Source organism: Aquarana catesbeiana, linkage group LG04 (genome assembly GCF_042186555.1).
Source record: "Aquarana catesbeiana isolate 2022-GZ linkage group LG04, ASM4218655v1, whole genome shotgun sequence".
Classification (NCBI taxonomy): domain Eukaryota; kingdom Metazoa; phylum Chordata; class Amphibia; order Anura; family Ranidae; genus Aquarana; species Aquarana catesbeiana.
Window position 1 is genome coordinate 216676722 of NC_133327.1, and position 12015 is coordinate 216688736.

The 12015-nt window shown below is 43.4% G+C and overlaps 1 pseudogene; it reads right to left on the minus strand.

Moving 5' to 3' along the window:
- The window catches only part of LOC141141219 (transient receptor potential cation channel subfamily V member 5-like), a 100952-nt pseudogene that overhangs the window by 64780 nt on the left and 24157 nt on the right, over positions 1 to 12015 (minus strand).

The window sequence follows — 12015 nt, forward strand, 5'->3', positions numbered from 1 at the left end:
GAAGCTTTATTTTAATAAATGAAAAGCAGAAGGATGCTGTGTAAACTTATTTAGTAAGCCTCATTTCACTTACTCTAATTGTTGAGTTTGGTGTCACTTTAACTTATATGGAAAGCAAAACAGTTTTTTGTCTATTCCTAGTACAACTGAGTGCATGTATCCATAATGGCCCTGTACTGTAATGTGGCAGAAATAGAGGAAAATGTACATTTTTATTATTAATATTATTATAATTATTTTTTCTTATGGCATGGCCCAAGAGTGATGATCTTTCAAGAACAGTCCAAAAGTCTGTGCTTAGAATAATAGGCTAGCATTACTTAGGGGTACCTCAATAAAATAAAAAATATATATTTTAAAACATCTTCTACTTACCAACCTGCAATGTGCTTGATGTTAAATCCAATAAAGGTGTAATAATAAAAATAGTCTTATGTATGAATGCATTCTTTATAAAAAACTAAAGTTGCCTAAGCCCTCAATCAGCAGCTAACATGCCCTAAAAGTTTGAGATTGATTGGTAGTTTTGAGGAAAACACATGTAGCCTGAATAAACTATTAAATATTTTGAGACCAATGGTCTCAAGTAGCGAAGAAAGAGTAAAAGCTGACCGTTGCCACACATGCACCTGTTAGAAATACTCAAACTAGAGTGTCAACTAATTATTCCCCTACTTCTTTTTCATTTACTCTACCATAAAAATAATGTCACATTTAGCTTGTTGCAAAACATGTCCCATGGCATGGGTATAGAAGAAAATATCCCTGTAGCCGCACATCAAAATGATCCCATTAATCTTGAGCGTATGGCAGCCTCAGCCTGGGCTCCAACCAGGCCATGGCTCCAACGTGTTTCACTCTGCCCCTCTGAGCTTAATCATGTTTGACCACACAGCTCCATAGTCTTCATAATTACACCTTCATACACCTGACACTCTTTTTGTAATCCTGTGTGACAGCCGATAATGCATAAAATCCCCCTTCGCGATCTCCATCCCCATGATTAGGTTCCGAGGGGGGGAGTGAAAAGCGTTGGATATGTGGCCTGGTTAGAGCCCAGGCTGAGGTTGCCATACACTCAAGGTTAATGGGATAACTACAGGGAGATTTTCTTCTATACTTAGTGATGGAAGGAGCTGGGGCAAGTTCCCTCCCAAGCCAGAACTCACAGCAGTGGTCACCTAGAACTTGCACCCCTTCTAAAGCCAGTGTGGGCCACATAACAGGTTCCAATGGCACGAGTGTTCTATATGTCCGCCTTCCTTTCAGTCAGCTTTTTAACCATCTCTGTATTCTGGTTTATAGTTGCTATGTATAGAGCCATCTCCCCTGGGGGCAAGGAGTGATAACAATAAAACCCTTAACATTGCTAAGACAGTTCACATATACCAGGTACATTATATCTTATTAGACCAGTGAAATAATTGTCCATCTTCAAGCATAGATTTATTAAGCTCCATTATTTCATTTAATGACATATTAATCTTTGAAACACTATATTCTGTGCAGCCGTATAATGTGATGTTAATAGAGGGTAATGTCGCATTAAAAGCAATGAATTGGGCACTTCAGAAATTGATGGTAATGATTTGCTATTAAGATAGAATCACTATCAGAATATCTGGTGTGATGACACCAACTAATGGATGGTATTTAAGATTTTAAACTATTATTATTTAAACTTGAATTGTGAATCTTGAAAATGTTAATGATCACTTGTAAATAAGCGGGTTATTACATGCAAGCAGCTCAATGAGAGCTTAAATTTCATTGGCCATAATGTTTCATATTGCAGCCTAGGGAATAAAACGGCGGTCATTGCAACTTTTTATCTTGCACGGCATTCGCGCAATAGTTTTTCAAATGCCTTTTTTTTGGAATTAAAAAAACGGTTTCATGAATTAAAAAATAACAAAACAGTAAAGTTAGCCCAATTTTTTTGTATAATAAGAAAGATGATGTTACGCCGAGTAAATAGATACCTAACATGTCACGCTTTAAAATTGCGCGCACTCATGGAATGGCACCAAACTTCGGTACTTAAAAATCTCCATAGGCGACGCTTTGAAAATTTTTACAGGTTACCAGTTTAGAGTTACAGGGGAGGTCTAGTGCTAGAATTGTTGCACATGCTCTGTGTGGTTTGAACAGGGTTTACATATGTGGGCGGGACTTACATGTGCATTCGCTTCTGAACGCGAGCTACCGAGGACAGGGGCGTTTTAAATTTTTTTTTTTTATTTTATTTTACTTAATTTTTTTTATTTTTACACTTTTGTTTACTTTTTTTTTTTGATCACTTTTATTCCTATTATAAGGAATGTAAACATCCCTTGTAATAGGAATCTATTGTGACAGGTCCTCTTTATGGAGAGATGCCGGGTCAATAAGACCCCCACATCTCTCCTCCAGGCTGGAAAGCATGAGATCGGGAAAAAAATTCACTGATCTCATGCTGACAGCCGTGATCGCGGCTTTGTTTACTTCCTCCGACGGTCATAGAGATGACTGGTGACCATCGAGTCACCGAAAATCTCTATCATCATCATCTGACGCTGGCTAATTCTTTCTCCAGGCCCCCGATGGCAAGGGAGAGCCCGGAAAAGCACCAGATGGCGGCGGGGGGGGGGGGACACACACGTCCCCTCCCGTTGCCTATAAGAAGAATCAAGCAGCGTAACTGTCTGGCTATGATCATTCTTATCGTGCACAGAATTGCCGGCTGGAAAGAATGATATCTGAATGATGCCTGTAGCTGCAGGCATTATTCAGATATCCCCTCACAAAGTCAAGGATGTCATATGACGTCCTAAGGTATTGAAGTGGTTAACCACTTACCCACTGGGCACTTAAACCCCTTTCCTAACCAGACCAATTTTCAGTTTTCGGTGCTCTCACATTTTGAATGACAATTACTCAGTCATGCAACACTATATCTATATGAAATTTTTGTCCTTTTTTCCCACAAATAGAGCTTTCTTTTGGTGGTATTTAATCACCTGTGGGTTTTTTATTTTTGGCACTATAAAAGAAATAAGACTGAACATTCTGTAAAAAAATGCATTTTTCTTTGTTTCTGTAATAAAATTTAGCAAATTAGTAATTTTTCTTCATAAACTTTGCCCAAAATTTATACTGCTACATGTCTTTGGTAAAAATAACCCAAATTGGTGTATATTATTTGGTCTTTGTGAAAGTTAGAGAGTCCACAAGCTATGGTGCCAATCTTTGGAAATTGATCACACCTAAAGTACACTGGGGCAACACGATTTACAGCGCGACTTAGCAAGGCGACTTGGAGGCGACTTCAACGCAATTTCAACGCAACTTTGGGGGAGTATTTGTACTTTCCTGGCATGTTAGTATCGGTTCACACTGGGGCAATGCGACTTACAGCGCGACTAAGCAAGGCGACTTGGAGGCGACTTCAACGCGACTTTGAGCGACTTACAACACGACTTCAAGTCGCCCCCAGGACAGGCGACTTTGCCTGTGGCCAATGAGAGCTAATCAGCTCTTGTGACATACAGTACCTGCCCGCGAGAATGTGTTTCCAGCGCGATCCCATCGCGCTGGTTCTCGGCGACAGGGTACTGTACATCTCCTGCGCTCACTGCAATAGGAAAAACACACTTTCCTATTGCAGCGAGCGCGAGAGAGAATTCCCCTCCAAGAACATACCAGGCTCTTAGGTCTGGTATGGATGTTAACCCCCTATGCCTAAAAAAAGGCGTGGGGTCCCCCCCAAAATCCATACCAGACCCTTATCCGAGCACGCAGCCCGGCCGGGCAGGAAAGGGGGTGGGGATGAGCGAGTGCCCCCCCCCCGAACTGTACCAGGCCACATGCCCTCAACATGGGGGGTAGGTGCTTTGGGAAAGGGGGGTGCCCTGCGCCCCCCCACCCCATATGCACCTTGTCCCCATGTTAATGAGGACAAGGGCCTCTTCCCAACAACCCTGGCTGTTGGTTGTCGGGGTCTGCGGGTGGGGGGCTTATCAAAATCCGGGAGCCCCCTTTAATGAGGGGGTCCCCAGATCCCGACCCCCACCCTATGTGATTGAGTATGGGGTACATCGTACCCCTACCCATGCACCTGGGGGAAAAAAGTGTCAGTAAAAAAAACACACTACACAGGTTTTTACAGTAAGTTATTAGGCAACTCCTGGGGTCTTCTTCCAACTTCGGGGGTCTCTTACGACTTCTCCACTCTCTTCTCCCGCTCTCCGGTTCTTTCCCCGTTCTCCGGTTCTTCTGCCAGGCTCCTCCGCTATCTTCTGCTTTTTTGCCTCTCTCTTGCTAGCGTTGGCCCGGTCTTCTCCATCGTCTTGTTCCCTCTTCTCTTCTTCCGATGTTGACACGACGCTCTCCTGCTGTAATGCCGCGTGCGCAGTGCGCAACGACTTATATAGGCATGGGGCGTGGGCACCGGGTGATGTCACCCGGTGACCCCGCCCCTTATGACGTCACAGTCCCAATTCTCGTGGGCAGGTACTGTATGTCATAAGAGCTAATTAGCTCTGATTAGCCACAGGCAAAGTCGCCTGTCCTGGGGCGACTTGAAGTCGTGTTGTAAGTCGCTCAAAGTCGCGTTGAAGTTCCGTTGAAATCGCCTCCAAGTCGCCTTGCTAAGTCGCGCTTTAAGTCGTGTTGCCCCAGTGTGAACCGACCCTAACATGCCAGAAAAGTCCAAATACCCCCCAAATGACCCTCTTTTGGAAAGTAGACATTCAAAGGTATTTAGAAAGGGGCATGGTGAGTTTTTTGAAGTTGTCATTTTTTCTTTGCAAAATCAAGATTTTTTTTTTTTTTTTTTTTTTCACAAAATTGTCATATTAGCAGGTTATTTCTCACACAAAGCATATGCATACCACAAATTACACCCCAAAACACATTCTGCTATTCCTCCTGAGTATGGCGATACCACATGTGTGAGACTTTTACACAGCTTGGCCACATAGAGAGGCCCAACATGCAGGGAGCGCCATCAGGTGTTCTGGAGCATAAATTACACATCTAATTTCCTGACTCCCTCTTATGCCGCGTACACACGAGCGGACTTTCTGGCAGAAAAGGTCAGACGGAATGATTCTGTTGGACATTCCGATCGTGTGTGGGTTTCATCGGACCTTCATCGGACCTTTTTTGTCGAAAATTCCGACGGACCTAGAAATAGAACATGTTTCAAAACTTTCTGACGGACTCGATTCCTATCGAAAAATCAGTTTGTCAGTATGCTAGTCCGACGGACTAAAAACGACGCAAGGGCAGCTATTGGCTACTGGCTATGAACTTACTTATTCTAGTCCAGTCGTACGTCATCATATTCGAAACGATCGGACTTTGGTGTGTAAGCAAGTCCGTTTCGTTGGAACTCTGCCGCAACTCCATTGGAAAGACCTTCGGAGTTCAGGCGGACGAGAAGTCTGCTCGTGTGTACGCGGCATTACACGTATAATCTATGAGGCATAATGAGTCTTTTGAACATGTAATTTTTTTCTATAAATTTTTGGAAAATGTGAAAAGAAAATGAAAACGCATTTTTTTTAACACAAAGTTGTCCATTTATACAATATTTCTAACACATAGCATGTACATACCAAAAATGACACCCCAAAATAGATTCTCTTACTCCTCCTGAGTATGGCGATACCACATGTGGGAGACTTCCACAGCCTGGTCACATACAGAGGCTGAACACAGCTGGGTATGGCTGAGCATGGCTGGGTAGGGCTGAGCATGGCTGGGTACGGCTGGGTATGGCTGAGTATGGCTGAGTATGGCTGGGTATCGCTGAGTATGGCTGAGCATGGCTGGGTACAGTTCGGTACAGCTGAGTATGGCTGGGTATGGCTGGGTATGGCTGGGTATGGCTGAGTATGGCTGGATACAGCTGAGTATGGCTGGGTACAGCTGGGTATTGCCGAGTATGGCTGAGCATGGCTGGGTACAGCTTGGTATGGCTGAGTATGGCTGGGTACGGCTGAGTATGGCTGGGTATGGCTGGGTACGGCTGAATATGGCTGGGGGTGGATGGGATGGCTGAGCATGGATGGATGGATGAGTATTGCTGAGTATGGATGGCTGAGCATGGATGGGTGAATAAGTATGACAGAGGGATGGCTGAGCATGGATGGATGAGTATGAATGGCGGGATGGATGAGTGTGGATTGTGGGATGGCTGAGCGTGGATTGTGGGATGGCTGAGCGTGGATGGCGGGATGGCTGAGCGTGGATGGCGGGACGGCTGAGCGTGGATGGCTGAGCGTGGATGGTGGGATGGATCAACGTGGATGGCGGGATGGATGAGCGTGGATGGCGGGATGGCTGAGCGTAGATGGCTATTACAGAGGGATGGATGGATGGATGGATGGCAGAGGCTGCAGTGTTGATGGCTATTACAGATGGATGGATGGCAGAGGCTGCAGTGTGGATGGCTAATACAGAGGGATGGATGGATGGATGGCAGAGGCTGCAGTGTGGATGGCTAATACAGAGGGATGAATGGACGGATGGCAGAGGCTGCAGTGTGGATGGCTAACACAGAGGGATGAATGGATGGATTGCAGAGGCTGCAGTGTGGATGGCTAATACAGAGGAATGGATGGATTAGGCTGCAGTTGTCACTGAGCAGCGCTGTGGGCACTACACATCCAGCCCACAGTGCTGCTGCATCCAATCTCTCCCCTCTCCCTCATCACCACTCACCCTGATACCCCTCAGAGGGATGTATCAATGCAAAAAACCCCTCTGCTTAACCTGCCAGTTCATACAACTCGGTCAGAAAATCTTCACTGTCAAAGGAAAAAACTATACCCTAAAAGAATTCTACAACTGTTCAACTGACTTCGTTATATACTGCCTCACCTGCCCCTGTGGCCTAATATATGTCGGCAGAACCATCAGAGCCCTAACGGCCCGCTTTGGGGAGCACCGGCGCTTTATCAAAAAAGGCCGTGACCACCACAGCGTCCCTAAACACTTCCTGACTCACCACGGCCGATCTACAGCTGGCCTCAGTGTGTGGGTCATTGAATCTATCCCGGCCAAATACCCTGCCGCTGAGCGGTATAAACGTCTTTGCCAGCAAGAAACTTACTGGATCTACTCTTTGGGCACTTTAGCACCTGGGGGGTTGAACGAGGATATTGAGGTGCACACACTACTTTAAGCCACCCCGTTTCCTCATGAGACCACCCCTACAGATGTAGCCTTGCTACAATATATATATCTTTAAGAACCCTGCACAGATACGTGCTTCCCTGTTTCTTGTGTTTTCCCAATACGCATGCTTTATCCATGTCCACTTCTATACCAATATTTTTACAATTTTTTTGCCTTTCTCTACTTATTTATTTATTTTTTATTTATTTATTTATTTATGTATGTATGTATGTATGTATGTATGTATGTATGTATGTGTGTGTATATATATGTATATATGTATGTGTGTATATATATATATATATATATATATATATATATATATATATATATATATATATATATATATTTTTTTTTTTTATACTTATACTTTTATACTTTTAGCCCGGGTTCACACCTATGCGAATTGGATGCGGCTTACACCGCATCTAATTCGCAGGACATTTTAAAATACATTCATATGAATGCATCTGGTTCACATATGTGCGTTGCATTCGCACTGCGCATTGCACAAAAAACGTGTGCGTTTTTTGGGCATTGCGGTGCGAACTACAAGCCTATTATCTCCTATGGGAACGCATCTGATTTGCAGATGCATTGCGTTTTGAACAAGGATTTTCTACTTCTCCTCACTACACCTCCCCCTCTCCCCCCCTCTCCCTCCCCCTCTCCCTGCTCACTGATCCTGAGCTAAAACGCAATGATTCCTTTGAACAGGAGATTTTTATCTCCCCAGTGAAACCTGAGCTCAATTCGCACCGTACATGTGTGAAACCGGGCTTATACTTACCTCCATCTTTTGCCCCCATTGTTACTCCCATTTTTACTATTGTTAATATTATTGTCTCCATGTTTACTACCATGCACTTCTTCATATATATGTTTCCATGACACTGACTATTATATAACCTCCTGTTTTTTTCTCTGTGTATATTGTTACCTTGTAGTTCCCCTCCCGCCCACAGGTGGCACTGTGCTTTCTTGTGATAGACGCTGGGACCTGTTATCCCACAGCGCTGCCATATAAAAGCACATTGCAGACACCTCCCTATTAGGCCTATTGAAGGAGCAGTGGCTCCGAGCGCGTAGCCTTCTCTCAACCTCCATGCTAGCCCTCCTCCCTGGACGATCCCTTCCCTGGATACTGAACCCGGAAGCAGACGGACGACCTGTGACGTCGTGCACGCTTCACGTGCGCTCCACGCCAGCCCCTAGTCTCTTCCTGATGGCCACAGAAGGAGCTCCCGGCTGGTAATCCACCTTCTGCAGCCCAACATCCCTGCAGCGTCACCACCACAGGATCAGAGGGAACACCGAGGACCACATACCTATACAGATGAGCCTTTTATATGTTTTTATCCTGTAAGTGTGTTTTTACCTGGTGTCATTAAACATCATTTGTTAATACTACACTCAGGTGGCGCTTCCTTCTCTACCCCTCGATCACGTGGTAAACGGCTGCTGTCAGTGGCCACTTACCGTGATCCGTGATGCGCCAGGTCCTCTGGACCTGACGGTCATGGATACTCCCATGTGCGCGCCCCAGGGGGCACGCTGGGGGGCGATTCTGGGAGGACGTCATAGTACGCCCTCCCAGAGTTATCGAACCGCCCTGTAGCCGTCATTCAGCTATGGGCCGGTTGTTAAGTGGTTAAATAATAGTCCCAATCAAGTGATAATAGTGCTCGTGCTCAAGATAACGAAATCCGTGTTTCTTGGTGCCCAGACAAGGTGGTGCCCCACATGGATGTAAACTCACCCCTCAATATGGACCAACTATCTCTAGTATGGTCAGATAAGCATGTGGGGAGACCCCTGAAGATTTTCTAAAGCTGACGGTTCCTGGGATGGATATACCTCATGTAGATGTATCTCATGTCAAGTAGATATGAAAGAAGGAACTTCATTGCGCAATGCAGTTTAAAAAGGTTTATTTAAAACTTAAAATCAAAATAGTTGAACTCACATGTAAGGGTGCCTGTGGCCTGGCACCCAGTGTAAATAGCAGGTGATTTTTTTTGGGAAATCAGCCCATAAACAATGGTAGACCGCTGCCACGGTTGATGCTCCATTCTCGGAAAGAAATGTTGGGCGGAAGTGTGACGCGATGATGCGATCAAGCCTCAACGCGTTTCAGCCAATCAAATTGGCTGTCATCAGGAAGCTCTAATTCCGCCATCTTGGTTAAGGGTATTTATACCCTTACCATGGAACACTTGGCCAGATCTATCCAATAGAGATTTATTACCTGCTATTTACTCGGGGGTGCTCACAGCCTATTATTTAACAGCCTTAAGCATACGAAAACAATTAATTAAAAAATGGTTCGTTAAAAAAAACATAAAATATGTAAATTTAACCTTAATCAAGAATATTACAATTGTGAGAAAGGCAGAAGGTCTTAAAGCCATCTAGTGGTCAAAGATGGAATAACAAGACTAAGTCTTGATGTGGACTTTACTTCATAAAAGTAATGGATTATTCTTTGGCCACCTAGTGGCCAAAGTGTCATAGTGTAGCTAACTTTCCTAAGGAACAATCCAAAACTTTTCCTATTTTAATGGTGGTTTATAGTAAATGATAATTCTAAGACATACAGCCAAATTAATAAATTGGCTGGATAATTAAGTGGACTCTGGTGTACATAATATTAAATATGTTCATTCACAAACTGAAGCATAGTAAACTCAGTTTACTATTAATCTGTTATGAATATACACAGTGAATGATCAGTACCGATCACTGGATGTGTTCATTCAGAAAAGGAAGAGGCAGGTAAATTACATATTTCCCTGCTCTCCATCCTGAAAGCATCCCCTTAGCAGCCAGCAGGAGAGGAGAGAAGCGAAGCTGGGAGTACTGCAGGGGGATGAGGGGAGGGGCAGGGGAGCACACAAGGGGCCGAGGCAACAGGGGGAATCTGATGGACAGTTGAGTGTGATCGATATAATGGGGAGGGGGCAATTACAAGAACTGATCTCCCTGCATGGCTCTCTATAAAGCAGCTGTAAGCCGCTGGAGGGAGAGCAGGAGAAGCTGGCTTACCACTGCTGCGCCATACAGGGAAATGGGTTCTTGTTATTGCCCCCCTCCTCACCACACTGTACAACCCTGACTGTCCATCAGATTCTCCCTGCTGCTGGTGTTTTCTTTGTGTTTTGGTGCAGTTCACCCGTGGATTGGTGTGGAAAACTGGAGCAGTGTTGCAGTTTTCTGCACCTCTCTGCACTGCAGGTGTCAGCTTCAGGGAAGAAGTGTGAACAGGGCACATAGAAAACCATTGTTTTCTGTGTACCCCTGCAGAGATATGCGCTTTTCTTATTCAGAATGGTATAGTGTGAATGGGTTCTAAAACAACAGACAGCAAATTGTAGCATCTAGTTGCACTAATTTGTTACTAACATTCTACAAAATTTGAAAAGTATTGGTGCAAATTATGGATTTTTTTTCTTTTATTTCATAAAGAAGTCAGAAACATAAAAAGCGTATAAATGAATAATATATATAGTATTTCAATTCTTACTAAAAAAGAAGTCTTATGTATCCTTTACTTAACACTCAGGTGTCCGTTTATGAAGCAGTGAAATCTATTCACTGCTTCGTTCTCCGGCATTCACAGTGAAGATCTTTCTCCTCTGTGTGCCTGTTTATGAAGCTTTGTAGATCGCTTCACCTTCGGAGGAGTGAAGAGATCTACAAATGCTTCAAACAGTGGAGAACGGCCCCTGATACTGGAATCTCGTGAGACTTTACGAGATTACAGCACCAGAAATACAGAGATGTCAGTTTATTAAGCGGTGATAAATTATCACCGCTCAATACACGGACGATTAATGTTAATAAAATAATGCGTCCCCCTACATTATATACATATGTACACACACACACACATTATATATACATGTATATACACACACATTATATATATATATATATATATACATATACACATTATATGTATATATGTATATATATGTATACACATAAATATGACAGGGGGACATGCTAACAATGTTGGGGGGTCTGAACGAGGCATAAGGAAGTTAAAAATCTTCCTCCTTCCCCCTTAGATCCCCTGAGGTTTCCTCTTCACTCCCCGATTCACCACCTCTGAGCTGGTGAACCTGGGAGTGTGAATTCTGACACAGATCGCCAGTGAAGCGGTGAGATCACCGCTTCATAAACTGGCCGTTACTGTGTCATTCATGAGAATTCTCCATGTGTAGAGATAATCGGAGGGAGACCAAGTTCAAACATGTTCTCCCCCGATTATCACTGTTTCATAAACTGTTTATGGACTGTGATCAGCGGTGATCCTCAGGATCACCGCTGATCACTGCTTCATAAACGGACACCATAGTGGTCATGCAGTTGTAGATAATTGTATTGCCTTCTGATAGTCTACAATTGGCGTTGATACTTTATTTTCAAGTACAGGACACTCATTTCAATGGATGGCACAGAATAGAAGCTTCCCCTTTGCTGATACATTAATAACTATTTATTTTACTAATTTAGATAGCCCTGACACTTTGTCCATAGTGTTTTAACACGAAAAGTGATCTATTTACATTTTCAATTAATTGTGTATTATTATTTAATTGTGAGAAATTATGTATATGAGGTATTTGTAAATAATAATATTTTCATTCTACATAGCTTACTGTTTTTTCCAACTATGTTATGTGAGTTTTAGAATGTATAAAATAAAAGTGAAAAAGAAGTTGCTGTCAACTGATAAATGTAAATGTGATTTTAACATATTTTACAATTACATAGTTACATAGTTACATAGTAGGTGAGGTTGAAAAAAGACACAAGTCCATCAAGTCCAACCTATGTGTGTGAACC